Genomic DNA, 10953 nt, shown 5'->3' with positions numbered 1-10953 from the left:
GCTGATTCAGAAAAATTACACAAATCAGTGATTTTTTTTTTTTGCCAGTCCTGGGCTTGAGCTCAGGGCCTGAGCGCTGTCCTTGGACTTTCTCAAAGCTTGAGCCTCAGCACCACTTCAGACTTTTTTGTATGTATGTGGTACCAAGGATTCAAACCTGGGTCTTTGTGCATGCTAGGCAAGCACTTTAACCACTAGGCCAAACTCCTGGCCCACAAATCGATGATTTTTATTTACAAAGAAGTTTAGCAACTGAAACTAAATAAAATCCAAGGTTATAAATCTCAATGCCTTTTTTTTTCTTGCCAGCTGCCAGTCATTGGCAACTACTAATCTTATCCCTGCCTTTATAACTGTTCTTGTTCTTGACATTTCATTTAAATAGAATAATAAAATATATCACCTTTTATATTTGGCATCTTTCATAATGCTCCAATAGTTCATTTCTAGACATATATATATATATATACATATATAGCAGTATTTCTTTTTCATAGCTGAGTAATATACCATAATTGGGCTTGACCTTTTTAGTGTTTTCATTAATCTGCTGATGGATATTGGTTTCTTTTTATCCTTTTTTTCATATATTTTTTATTGTAATTAATAGAAGGGTTACATTACATTCGCCAGATGGAAGGTGCATTACTTCACATACATTGATACCCTTTCTCATGTCTTGGTCCCCATTTCCTGCCCCTCACTCCTATCCTCATCTAGTTTTCCCCCCTTTCCTATCCAATTTCAAATAACCAAATACGCATATATCCAATATATCAGTTAACAAAGTAAAATATTGTAACAATATGAAATAACCAAGGAACAGCAAAAGAGATGAGAGATAGCATAGTACATTAAGGACAACAATCACTCATTATATGGCTTTTGTTTCCTTATCCTGGAGGTCCTTTCATTTAGCATCATACTGTAGGGCCTTATGTATCTAGGTTTTGCTCTATTGTGAATCTCTGCTAGAAGAGTCCAAGGTTTCTACTGATACTGGCAAATGAGGGAAACCACTGAGCCTATGTTCCTTTGAGTCTGGCTTGCTTCACTTAATATGATTTTTTTAAAGTCTTTCCATTTCTTTACAAATGGGGAGATGTCATTCTTTCTGACAGCAGCATAGAATTCCATTGTGTATAAATACCACAACTTGTTGATCCACTCATCAACTGAGGGACATCTGGGTTGGTTCCATATCTTTGCTATGGTAAATAGTGCTACAATGAACATCATTGTGCTAGTGGATTTAGTATGCCCTTGTTTCTGGACGGTTGGGTAAATGCCAAGTAGTGGAATTGCTGGGTCATAGGGAAGCTCTATGTTTCGTCTTTTGAGGTACTGCCATAATGCTTTCCATAGTGGCTGAACGAGTTTGCACTCCCACCAGCAGTATAGTAGTGATCCCTCCTGGCCACATCCCCTCCAGCATCTGTTGTTATTAGTTTTCTTGATCCTGGCCATTCTAACTGGAGTGAGGTGGAATCTTAGATTTGTTTTGATTTGCATTTCTTTTATGACCAGAGATGTAGAGCATTTCTTCATGTGTCTATAGGCCATTCTTATTTCTTCTGCAGAGAAGACTCTCTTTAAGTCTTTGGCCCATCTTTTGATGGGATGGTTTTTTCTTTGGAGATTAGTTTTGGAGTGATTCAATTTTTTGAGCTGTTGATATATTTTAGATATGAGGCCTTTGTCCGTTATATGGTTAGTGAAGATCTTCTCCCATTCTGTAGGCTTCCTAATTAATTTACTAGTGGTGTCCTTTGCCATACAGAAGCTCTGCAGTTTAATACAGTCCCACTTATCCAGCCTTTCTCTGATTTGTTGAGTTTCTTGGTCCTTATTAAGAAAGTTTCGACCTGTGTCAAGGAGGCTTAGTGTATCTCCTATTCCTTCTTGTAAAGTTTTCAGTGTGTCAGTTTTTACCTCGCAGTCTTTGATCCATTTGGAGTTAATTCTAGTGCAGGGTGACAAAGAAGGACCCAACTTTAGTTTTCTGCAAGTGCTTAACCAGTTCTGACAGCACTAGTTGTTGCAGAAGCTGTCTTTCTTCATTCTATATTTTTGTCTCCCTTGTCAAACATTGGTTGGCCATAGGTCTGTGGTTTAATATCTGGGTCCTAAGTTCTAGTCCATTGGTCTTCGGGCCTGTTTTTGTGCCAGTACCAGGCAGTTTTGATGATTATAGCTCTGTAATAAAGTCTAAAGTTTGGTATTGAAATTCCTCTTGGGCTGTACTTTCTGCTAAGAAGTGTTTTTGCTATACAGGGTCTTTTATTATTCCATATGAAATTTTGGATTGCCTCTTCTATTTCTTTAAAGAATGACATTGGGATATTGATGGGTATTGCATTGAATTTGTAGATAGCCCTTGGCAAGATTGTCATTTTCACGATGTTGATTCTTCCAATCCAGGAGCATGGCAGGTTTTTCCATTTCCTCAATTCTGCTTTAATTTCCTTTTTCAGGGTTTTAAAGTTTTCATCAAAAAGGTCCTTTACATTCTTAGTTAATTCCTAGGTACTTTATTTTCTTTGAGGCTATTGCAAAAGGAGTTGCTCTCCTGATTGTCGCCTCATTCCTCTTACTGTTGGCATAGAGGAAGGCAGTTGATTTTTGAGGGTTAATTTTATACCCTGCTACCTTGCCAAAGTTTTGAATCAGCTCAAGAGCTTGGGAGTAGAGTCTATAGAGTTCTCTAAATACAGAATCATGTCATCTGCAAAGAGGGAGAGTTTCACTTCCTCTTTCCCTACTTGGATCCCCTTTATGCTTGCTTCTTGCCTTATTGCTCTGGCTAGGAATTTTAATTCTATATTAAAGAGGAGTGGAGAGAGTGGGCATCCTTGTCTCATTCCTGATTTTAGAGAGAATGGCTTTAGCTTTCGCCATTAAGCATAATACTAGCTGTGGGTTTGTCATAGACTGCCTTTATTATACTGAGGAATGTTCCATTCCTAGTTGCTCCAGAGCTTTTAGCATAAAGGGGTGTTGGATCTTTTCAAATGCCTTTTCTGCATCTATTGAGATAATTGTGTGATTTTTGTCCTTGCTCCTGTTGATGTGTTGAATTATATGAATTGATTTCTGTACGTTGAAACAACGTTGTCTTCCTGTGATGAATCCTGTTTGATCATAGTGTATGATTTTTTTGAGTTGTAGAAGACGATTGGCTGGTATTGTGTTGAGAAGATTTGCATCAAAATTCATCAGAGAAATGGGTCTATAGTTCTCTTTCTTTGATAAACTCTGTCTGGTTTGAGGATGAGGGTTATACTGGCTTCATAGAATGAGTTTGGCAAAGAGCCTTCGTTTTCAATTTCATTGAAGAGCTTGAGGAGTATTGGTGTGAACTCTGCTTTGAAGACCTTATAGAATTCCGCTGTGAATCCATCTGGCCCTGGGCTTTTCTTAGATGGAAAGTCTCTTATTGCCATTTCTATTTCAGTGCTTGAAATAGGCTTGTTTATTTGGATTAGGTCTTCCTGGTTCATTGTGTATATGTTAATATTGGCTACAAATTCATCCATTTCTTCTAGATTCTAAAATTTGTTGGCATAAAGTTTGAAAAGTATTCCCTCATGATACTCTGGATCTTGGTAATTTCTGTCATGATATTACCATTCTCATTTGTGATTGTGTTTATTTGGGTGAGCTCCCTACTTTTTTTGTAAGATTTGCTAAGGGTCTGTCAATTTTGTTAATTTTTTCAAAGAACCAACTCCCTGTTTTGTTGATTCTTTCTATAGTTGTTTTGGACTCCAATTCATTTCATTCTGCTTTGATTTTTATAATTTGCTACCTTCTACTGTGATTAGGGTTGGTTTGTTGCTCTTTTCCCAAAAGCTTATGGTAGGACATTAAATGGTTGGTTTGCCCTTTTTCCAATTTGTTAATGTAGGCACTCAGAGCTATAAATTTTCCTCTGAGTACTGCCTTTGCTGTGTCCCAAAGGAGCTGGTATTTTGTGTGCTCCTTTTTGTTAAATTTCTCAAACTGTTGAATTTCTGCTCTGATCTCCTCGATGATCCATTGGTGATTCAAAAATATGTTGTTCAATCTCTATGAGTTACACTGTTTTCATTGGTGGAGATTGGTGTTCAGTTCCAATTTGATGCCCTTCTGGTCTGAGAGAAAGGAGGGAATAATTTCAGTATTTCTGTGTTTGCACAGGTTTGTTTTATGCCCTAAAATGTGGTCTATTTTGGAAAATGTTCCATGTGCTGCTGAAAAAAGCATATATTGTGATGTTACTGGGTGAAATAATCTCCAGATGGCTGCTAGATCTAGTTTGTCTATACAGCTGTTCGATTCTGAAGTTTCTCTGTTGAGTTTTTGCCTTGTTGATCTGTCCATAGGTGAGAGTGGTGTGTTAAAGTCACCAACAGTCACTGTGTTTCAATCTATGTGTGGTTTTAGTGAAAGTAAAGTTTGCTTGATGAAGTTTGTTGCTCTGGGATTAGGTGTGTAGATACTTAGGATGGTTATGTCATGCTGGAGAAGAGATCCCTTTATTAGTATGTAATAACCTTCTTTGTCTTTTCTCACTAATTTTAATTTGAAGTCTATTTTATCTGATATGAGGATGGCAACTCCAGCCTGTTTATGCAGGCCGTTAGCTTGATAATCTTTATTCCAGCCTCTCACTTTCAAAAAATATTTGTTTTGGGGGCAAGATGTGTCTCTTGAAGAAAGCGGAATGACGGATCTTGCCTTTTGTTCCAACTAGACAGTCTATGCCATTTAATTGGAGAGTTAACTCCACTGATATTGAGAGATACGACTGAAAAATATTTGCTAGTTCCTGCCATTTTTGAAAGTTTTCATTTGGGCCTGTGGCTTGACAGTTCTTGTGGTACTTAGCTGGTATGATTTTTAGGTGCCATTTGTTTGTCAGTATCACGTCTGTGTTGGTTTTCAATGTGGAGAACATCTTCGAGAATGTTCTGTAATGTTGGTTTGGGCGCAACATAATGTTGCAACTTTTCCTTGGAATGGAAGGTTTTTATTGTTCCCTCAGTTATGAATGAGAGCTTAGCTGGGTACAGTATTCTTGGCTGGTAATTATTTGTTTTAATGGCATGACATATATCCTTCCAATCTCTTCTTGCTTGCATGGTCTCTGCTGAGAAATCTGTGGTTATTTTGATTGGTTTTCCTTTGTAGGTGATTGTTCTCTTCTCCCTGGCTGCTTTTAGTATCCTTTCTTTGGTCTCTATTGATCCTGTTCGGATTATAATATGGTAGGATGTCCTTTTCTGGTCAGTTCTGTTTGGGGTTCTAAAAGGTTCTTGTAGCTGGATGGGCCTGCCCTTCTGGATATTTGGGACATTCTCTGAGATGATTCCCTGAAGTATATTTCCAATACCATTGACCTCTTTCTCTAGGCCCTCCTCAATACCAATTAGCCTTAAATTAGGCTTTCTTATTGTATCTTGGACCTCCTGAAGCATTCTTTCATATTTCTTAGAATTTTTTTTTACTCATTTTCTGTTTTTTCTCTATAACAACTAGGTTATCTTCAACCCCAGAGATTCTTTCTTCTACATTGTCTAATCTGTTATCAATACTTTCTACTTTATTCTTCATCTCCCTTGCTTCTAATTGCTCATTTTTGATGCCTTGTGTCTCTTGTTTTAGGTCATGTATGGGCATCTTTAACTCCTTTATTTCCATTGTTTGGTTAGCTCAGCAACTTTATTCTCATTGGTCATTTGTTGTAGTTGGGTCAGCTTTTTTTTTTTTTTTTGCCAGTCCTGGGCTTGAGCTCAGGGTCTGAGGACTGTCCTTGGATTTTTCTCAAGGCTAGAACTCTATATTCTCAAATTTGTTGCCATTAATGTTGGAAAAATATTCCCATATGATGTTTGGATCTTGGTAGTTTCTGTGGTTTTATTTCCATTTTTGTCTCTGATTTTATTTCCATATGTTTTCTTCATAAGATTTGTTCAGGGGCCACTGTTCCCTGCTCTTGTTATTCATTGGATCTGAGCAAAGAGGTGGAAGACTATACTGCATAGGGGTGGCCAGGCCACTCCCCCCACCTTGGCTGGGCTGGAGCACCCCTGCTTTGGCAACACTGTACCATCAGGGGAAAATTCAGGGGAGTTGAGATTTGTAATTTCCTTGCCCTGGGACAGAGCTATGACCCTGGATTTTTGAGCCACATGGAAGGTCTAGGGACTTGGTGTCTGTGCCAAGATTGCTCCTCTCTTACTTGGCATCAGTATTTGACCAGGAATTTGGGTGGTCTTAGAGAGCAAGCTCTCCCAGGAAGGGGTCCTCAATGGGTTAATCATGAGGTTTGGAGTTGGGGCTCATCTGGATAGGTGAGTCCTTTTGAGGGTGTCTTGTTGGCTGGTGTGTACTGGTGAGCTCTCAGTGGGGCTTCCATTTGCCTGGCAGGGGCAGCTGTGCAATGGTTTTCAGTTGGCAGGGTTTGTGGGGCCTTGGTGTCCTTAGGGAGGGTGGGTGAGGTGATGAAGACATATGACATTGGTGTGGATGATGGAGACCTGTCTTGGCCAGGAGAAGTCACTAGCGCCTTGGGTCACTGTGATCTGGGGCCAGGCTGCTTGTTTCATTGCCAGCTGCAGCAGGGGTTTGGGAGCAAGATGATTCTCCCATCCTACTTTTTGCCTCAATAACTATGTATATATGAACATATAAAATTATGCTTATTGAAATAAAATACAAGAAATGGAAACAAGCTATTTTTATTACACTGTTTTCAGTTCTTTCCTTACTTTCTTTTTTCTGTTTAATTTGTAAAATCCTTTGTTCCTGTGTTTTACTTCTGTATCCTTTGTCTTATATATTGCTTACCCGATTTAGGGAGGAGAAGGGGAATCACAGAAAAAGTGAACAAAGAGTGAATCAATTCAGCAGTGATATCCACTAGACACTATGTCAGAAGTGAACTTTACAGCTTGGGGGAGAGGAGAGAAAGAGGGGAAAAGTGGGAGAAAATGAGAGAGGATGTAACACTGACTTACATAATTGACTTGCCTGACTTATGTAACTGTAACCACTGACTTATATGACCTTCTGTATATTACCTTAACAATAAATTTTAAGTATGAATTTTTAAACAAAAGTTATATGCAGCAATGCAAACCAGAAGTGAACAGGAGTGTCTATAGTATTGAAGATAAAATATACTTTAGTACAATGCTGTGAAATAATACAAAGGAGGTAACTCCATAATGATCAATATATCAGTACAAAGAAAAGAAAAACCCTATTTCTCAACGTATATTTAGCCAATCCTGACACTACATGGAAAAAATATTTTTTAACTAATACTAATATGTGGACCCTAAATACCCTTAGGAAACTAAGTACTCAGCTTTCCTTAAAGGACAGATCATACAAACTGCCAAAAACAAAAGAAACCCTTTATGATTACCAGCTAGTCTAAGGCTTCAACTAAGGGGTGCATTTCTCTCACTTTTACTTTCTCATTTTTTGTGCGAACTCAAGGATATCACCAATTAATCCAAGCTTCCTTTCTAGCTGTCAGTGTTTCATTGAAGATAATAATCTCAGACTTTTCTTCATAGACTGGTTATGGACCATGAGCCTCAGCTCTCAGTCTCCTGAGTAGCTAGGATTACAGGCATGAGATCTCTATTTCTCTTTTGCAAAATCTCTACTTTCTTATATTAAAACTGTTTTATGAAAAGAGTAAGATTTCTGAGTGCTATTGACAGTGGCCCAGAGTTACTGGCAAAAATGCAAGGTCAATCAAGGCTACAAGTATGGCAATTATTAACTAGTTATTCTAGGTGAGGTAAGGTTAGATTTTGAAACATTTATCAGAGTTGTTACAAGCAATTAGTAACAATTAAAACAAAATAAATGCTAAATTGAAGTAAGTAATAGGAATCAGTTTAATAATGCAAAATCTTAGTGAGTATGACTGATGAAATAGAAATAAGAGTGTGTCAAGCAAAGAGAGAACTAAATTACCATACTAAAAACCCTGCTACATCTTTCCACTGCCATTCATGCTGTCATTTTCTTTCATTGATTTCATTTGATCTCATATAATGAGGGAACAGATTTATAACTTCAAAAATTTTTATTAGTGTATATTAACTCATTCACCATATAAGTTTGTACCCAAATGTAGTGTACTTCACTTTGATTAAATTAACCCCTATATTAGACTTTTCTTTTATCTAGCCATTTTACCTGCGAATGATATGACATTATATTTTCTGGATAACACTCTAATAGATATACATGCATGCATGTTTATCTATTCATTTTCTTATATATGTATAGATACATATATGTGTACATATCTCTGCTTTCCTTATCCATTGGAAAGTCAAAAGTTATCTGAACTGACTTCATATTTTGGCTATTAACAAATAATGCTGCAATACACATACACACAAGTGTACAATTACATTACCTCAGAGATTAATTCAAGAGTGATATTGCTAGATCATTTCATAGTTCTCTTTCTAGGTTTTTCTTAAAAACTTGCATACTGCTTTCCATAGGACCTGAACTGACTTGTATTCTTGCCAACAGTATATCATATATCTTTCCTGCCTATAACCTGGTAAGCATCCATTTTTGTGCTCTTTCTCTCTCTCTCTTTTTTCCGTGGCAGTCCTGGGATTGAGCTCAGGGCCTGAGCACTGTCCTTAGACTTTCTCAAGGCTAGAGCTCTACCACTTTAGTTTCAGCACCACTTCCAGGTTTTTTTCTGTGTATGTGGTACTGAGGAATTGAACTTGGGTCTTTGTGCATGCTAGGCAAGCACTGTACCACTAGGCCAAACTCCCGCCCCTGTTACGCTCTTTTTAAAAATTTTACTTTTCATTTATCATTTCTATGTGATATGAGGACTTTCCTGGTAATATTTGCATATACACATGTGCACTTTGATAGTATTGTCTTTTTCTACTATATTCTCAATCCTCTCAATTCTCTCCCTTTATCAAATAGAATTTGGTAGATTTTAATATGACACGGTTATAGATGTGTGTTTAATGTTCTTTTATCCTCTTTGCTACAAGGTGTTTTCAGTTCTTTCTTACTCCTTTTGCTGATCCAACTTAGAAGTTTTGACTTTTACATTCATTGATTTTTGTCTACTAATTACTATCATCATCATCATCATCATCATCATCATCATCATCATCATCACCACCATCATCATTTCAGCTGTCAACACCACAAGTGAGCAAAATCTTGCAGTATTTGCCATTTTGATTTTGGTTTCCACCAGTGAACATGAAGCTTTCTCATTTTATGCCTTTTTTTCTGAAAGTGATGTAGCCAAGTTTTTCCCCCATGGTAGAGTGACCTTTCTTTCTTTCTTTCTTTCTTTCCTCCTTCCTTTCTTTTTTGTGGGTCATAGGGCTTGAACTCTGCCTGAGCACTGTCCCTGAGCTCTTCAGCTCAAGCCTATCACCCTACCCCTAGGCCTGGGTGTTGTTCCTGAGCTCTTCAGCACAAAGCTACTACCCTGCCCTTGAGCCAATTTTTAGAGGTTAATTGGAGATAAGTGTCTTGTCCTTTAGTGCCCAGACTGGCTTTGAGCCTTGATCCTCAGATCTCAGCCTCCTGAGTAGCGAGGATGAAAGGCATGAACCATCACATTGGCTGCCTATCTATATATAAGGCTAATATAAAATCATGTTATATATAATGTTTTAAAGGAAAAATTAGAAAGAGTGTAGTATTTTCTTTGAGTAACTATATATATATATATATGCACACATATATATTATAGATATGTATATGGAGAGCTTCATTATTAGCTCAGAAAAATGCACCTACAAACATTTCTTCTGTTAAAAACAGTATAATAAGCCAGGTGCAGGGGCTCATGCCTGAAATTCTAGCTAGTCAGGAAGCTGATATCTGAGGATCATGGTTCAGACATAGCCCAGGCACAAAAAAATGGTGCTGCTGCTCAAGGCGTAGGGCAGTAGCCTTTAGCTAAGAGCTCAGGGATAATGCTCAAGCCAAAATACAAGGTAGTGGCCTTGAGCTGAATAGCACAAAAACAGCACCCAGGCCCAGAGTTCATGTTCCATGACTGACCAAAAAAAACCAAAACTAAACCTAACTAGAATAATAAAGAGTACTGATGCATTATTATTTGTTTTTTACATAGACATATAGCAGACTTTACTTCATTTTACTTTTTGTTTTTGTTCAGTCTTGGCCTTGACCTCAGGGCCTGAACATTATCCTACCAGTAGGCTAGAATCCTACCGCTTGAGCCACAACATCGTTTCTGGCTTTTTCTACATATATAGTACAGAGGAATCGAACCAGTGTATTTGTGCATGCTAGGCAAGCACTCTACCACTAGGCCAAACACCTAGTCCACATTTGTCTTTTTCTTTTTTCTTTTTTTTTTTTTTTACAATTTTCTTAACATCGATTTTTCCATCATATTTCAAATGCCATGTTTAACAAACAAGTATTCAATAAGGGAATCCCTATATACAATCACTGGCACATAGATTTTAGAACATAATTACAATTTAGCTGAGTATCTGTATGTTATAGATACATATTAATCTATGCAATAAAACATTATGTCTATAGTGTATATAGCCCATTGTAGATTTTTTTTGCCAGTCCTGGGCTTTGGCTCAGGGCCTGAGCACTGTCCTTGGACTTTTTTCAAGGCTAGAGCTCTAGCACTTGAGCCTCAGCACCACTTCTGGCTTTTTTCTATGTATGTGGTACCAAAAAATCGAACCCGGGTCTTTGTGCATGCTAGGCAAGCACTTTAACCACTAGGCCAAACTCCCAGACCTGCATTGTAGATTTTTATGTCTGTGTAGTTATGTTTATATCGCTAAGATCATGTACTTTGGTACCCAAATATATTGAGTCATCGTTGTACTGTTTGGATCTAATATCCACATATTAAGAATACCATGCACCATTTAATCCTTTGGTCTTGAC

This window comes from Megascapheus bottae, chromosome 13 (genome assembly GCF_031878675.1).
Source record: "Megascapheus bottae isolate mThoBot1 chromosome 13, mThoBot2.hap1, whole genome shotgun sequence".
NCBI lineage: Eukaryota > Metazoa > Chordata > Mammalia > Rodentia > Geomyidae > Megascapheus > Megascapheus bottae.
This window is presented reverse-complemented; position numbering follows the sequence as displayed.